Here is a 4,648-nt window from a genome sequence, read left to right as displayed (position 1 = left end):
AAGACCTTTATGTATACAATTTATATTTATACTTCCTTCTCAAAATGTATTTGGGTGATTAGCAACCTAAATCTTGCTGTATGGTGTTTTGACTTGTAAATTCATTAGACCAGAGTGATTTTTATAATAAAAATTTTTGAGTACAATATATTAAAATTATCATATATCTTCCCACTTGTGGAATCCATATGTGACAACTATGATCCTTCTTTGCATCTTCAAGATCTTTGTATTTGTCCCAGGGTCTTAACAAATGCCTAATTGTGTACAGAAAGGCCCATTTACCAAGAGACTGGAAGGTTGCTCAGATCATTGGCAGTTAATTAAAACAAGGGATTATAAAATTGGTGTGCATAAATGTTAATTTTTTTTATAATTTCAAACACACATAGTCATGTTCTCCTGTGAGGGTTTTGATGTAGGACCCACCTAACCCTTCCTCTAAGTCTGTGTTACTGAGTGGAGGTCTGACTGGTCTTTGCATATGCCATTCCCATAATGCAGCAGCTACAATTTTCCAGTTTCATGTTCATTAAAGGAAGCTGGACCTTAAAGACTGTTAGGAAGCAACATGAGACCAGAATTCTTCTAAGCTGACACACAATGTCCCAGCTTCTGTGGCTCCCTCCTAATTTAATATGTTTTAAAATGTTTCTCAGAACAGTCCAACCTCATTCCCACAGCACCGTCATCCTTAGCCCTCAGGCTTTGCTTTTCACAGGGCTTGGTTTGGCTTGTAGGCGTGCTCCGTTCCATTAACTAGTATCCCTAGCATGGACATGTGACATGACCCTTGGAACTTGAGAGGTTCTGGTATATTTAATAAAGGAAATACAAGAGAGAGAGGGAGAGAGAGAGGGAGAGACAGAGAGACAGAGACAGAGAGACAGAGACACAGACAGAGAGAGACAGAGAGACAGAGAGACAGAGACAGAGAGACAGAGTCACACACACACACACACACAGAGAAAGAAAGAGAGAGAGAGAGAGGGTGAGAGAGAGAGATTTTCTAGCACAGTATTTTCTGTTGTGTGCCAGGCCTGAAGAGAGAAATATTAGTCAGAAGTATACGATGAACCGTTTGAGGCAAGAGGTCTGACCTGAATTGAAGATTGAGTGACCCAGTTGGAGTCTGCCTTTAGAACCTGGAGAAAATTTCACTAGAATTCAAAAGATGTGGAAAGAATTTTCCGCAGAACTTTCCTTACAGAATGCAGACCTCCTGTAGCTATTCTTTGTGTTCCTGGGAGAAATGAAGCAGAGGCATGTGGATGCCATCTGACCCCAGTCTTGGAAGCCAACCTTGTTCCCATTCTTCACATTAGCATCATATCCATGATCCCGAAGGCTTGGTATTTTAAATACAACACAGCTTGAACATTCTCCAGCCCCACACTTATCTTTGCTCCCTCTGCCACCTGGCCAACTAAGTATATGGTAGGTCCTTATTGACTGACCAGGAGGCAGAGACTGACCTTTGCCTGGCCTCGGGTTTGTATATTGTTGGGAAGAAAAAGAGAAATATGGCTATGTTATCATGGAAAGCAATGAACAGCCCAAAAGGGGAAACCACAAAGACCCCAAAGGGTTCGGAATGGGGAAAACCTTAAAACCAAATCACCCAGAGAAAGCTCATGTTTTTCTTCTCACATTTTATGCATCTAGCAAAAAGGCTATCAAATTTTGCAAGTTTTACTTAATATTCCTGAAAATCAGATCAGTGGAAGTGTTTTGAAATAGTAATTAAGAATTAGGACATTGAAACCTGACAGATAGCATTCCAGCTCTAGGTATGAAACGTCCTGGTATTGTAACCTTGGTGAATAAATCCAAGTTAGAGTTTCTCTGTTTCTAAATTGGCTATGGCAGTGACTGCCTCACAGCCTTGTCTAAATGAGTGCTTGGTAACACACACACACACACACACACACACACACACACACACACACACACACACACACACACTGATACACTGATGCATTTTCTACCCTGTATAACTAGATATACTCAGTTAACTGCATATGGTCAGGAAATTCCCTATGAGAAGAAATTGCCAACAGGCTTCTAAAAGGTGACACATAGACCTGAACAAATCTGGGGGTTTAATTTTAAATAGTTTCTTACACCAGTGATAACTCCCTGAAAACATCTGTTAACTGGCCTTTTCACACTCTCTAAGCAACTGACAGTTGATCTTCACAGTGACCTACCTCCCAAATTGTCAACAAGTTAATCCTGTGCATTTGGCCCTAGTGGGAAGTGAGTGACATTGTATTCTACCATCTCTTTTCTACGTTGACAACCCAAGTAAAGTATTTTGGGTAATCTTCCATAAAACTCAATACCTTAATTAAACAGAACAACCCACGCCAAGACCAAATCAGCAATTCTGTATAGAGGCCAATTGCCTGGGGATCTCGATAGAATGGCCATCAGGGAAAAGTAATTGTTTGGAGCACCGGTGACATACTTTTGACTTACTGGAAATCAGGTCCATTTGACTTAATTTGAAGACATTTCTAAACCACTCATCACAAGGCATCTCGGTTTTCAAAGACTTTACAGTGTCATAGGGAAGACAGACAGACAGACACATCAAGAGCTCCCATAAAGTATTATCAGTGCTGGGATCAGAACAACTCAGATGTTAGAAATGTTCTTTGCAATAAGAATCAGCCAAGCTTTCAGTCTTTAAAGTGATTGTAGAAAGAATACTCATATTTAAGTTTAAACCTGTTTCATTTTGAAGTTGTGATTAATTTAGGGCCATTAGTTTATGTACGTGCTAGATAGGTAGACCACAGCAGAGACAGGGCATTTGTACAACTCATGCAGAATTCCCTGCATAAAATCCCCTGGAAGTACCATCAGGTGAATCACAGACATCTGTCTTTCCAAACTGGGACAATGGTGGGCACCTGATGTCCCCATGTTACCACCCCAGAATGATTCCGTGTGTTCTAGGTCATTGACTATTGTCATTGATCATTGTCTTGGATTCAGTTTGTGATATGCCTGAGGATGGTGACCCCTTCCTATTTCTCTGTAGATCCATGGTGACCGATAAGCACACAATAAAAACTTGTTGAAAAAAGTCTGAGTAAGTGTTGTAGGTAACATGCATAATCTAGGGATTATAATCAACTTCAACCTAAATCCCAGTCAGTTCCTAACCAAGGCTAATTAGTGGCCATGTCAGACATTGCAGTATAAGGATGTATGAAGCCTGGTTTAGCACAACAACAAATGACATTACCTGATAAAGTAATGAACATATTGTGTTTTAGACCTGTTTAAGTGTCAAACTAGGAATTTAATTTTCTGTTTCTCTTTCTATCAATAATAGGACAAGTAGAAGTGTTTGGAGAGTCCAATTTCATGGTATAGAATTCAGAGCCATGCAAAGTTCAAGCAGCTTTGTTTACCAAAAGGCCTATAATTGAGGGACAATCTCTCCTGCAATTAAACAGCTAGCTACAGTCCTGCAGTTCTTGAATTTATTCTGTTTTTAATTGTTGCAGACATTTGTTCGGCATCTGCTTTTATAGCCATTTAACTGAAGAGACGTTGCTGTGATAAAATGTGAAAATTTGTGTTGAGTGGTATTGTTAGCTTTTACCAAAGTGTGTGCGTATCTTGTACAATGCAATCAATGCCTTCTAGAGCAACTGGTTTTCAAAATATGCAACATGCTACAGTTCACAAAGACATTTTCTGTAGAAATATATGAACAGGTGAACAGGTGGATGAACAAAAAGAGACATATTCTCTAGAGCCCCATGGCATTTTTATTATACCACGTACATATTGTCAAATGCTTTACCAAATGAATAGAAAATTAAATAGTGATTTGTGACACAGAACAACAAAACCAGGTTCTGTTTTCTTCCCCTCAGCTCTCTTATTGTAACCTGTTTTGTTTGTTTGTTTGTTTGTTTGTTTTTTCTCATCCCTGACCAACACGAGTTTGGTGCAGTCACAGACATATTTGAAAATTAGCCACTATGTAGATGGTAAATATTGCTTTCTATTTGGGAAATGTAGGTGAAGCTGTATTAGACATAAAAAAACAAAAACAAAAGACCCAAACAATTGTGAGTGATGTATCTTGGATTATTTTTAGATATCAAAACGGATGTACGTACATGTATGCACTCATAATTTTTCACTTTCCAGGGGATGTTGAAAATCCTTTCCAGAAGTCTTCCATTCCGAAATGCTCTCAGTTTCACCATCTCTTCTTGGAATTTATTATTTCCACAGCCTCTTGTCACTTTAAGAGAGCACACATGTCAGCCAGCAGTGAACTCAATTGGTCCACTTCCCATAAAACTCAATGGAAGCGTGGCTAGGAAGACTCTAAACATTCAGGTGTTTGAAAAAAATATTCAAGTGGCTATTTTTTCATCCATGAGAAGTTGACGAGTTAGAACAGAGCCTGTTGGGATGCAGGTGGGAAAGACCTGTTTCTAAACCAAAGTGTTCACTATGGTGACGGTGGCTGTCCTTCCACACTGATGCCAGCCATCCCATCACATGCCGTGACAAGGTGCGAGTTTCACTGGTCATTCCCACCCCAGGAAATCTGGGTGGGAAGTAAGTATGCTTGTGGGAGCCTGGTCCACTTTCTATTTGTACTGTATTGTCC

This window comes from Mus musculus, chromosome 9 (genome assembly GCF_000001635.26).
Source record: "Mus musculus strain C57BL/6J chromosome 9, GRCm38.p6 C57BL/6J".
Lineage (NCBI taxonomy): Eukaryota > Metazoa > Chordata > Mammalia > Rodentia > Muridae > Mus > Mus musculus.
Note: the sequence above shows the minus strand (reverse complement) of the source record.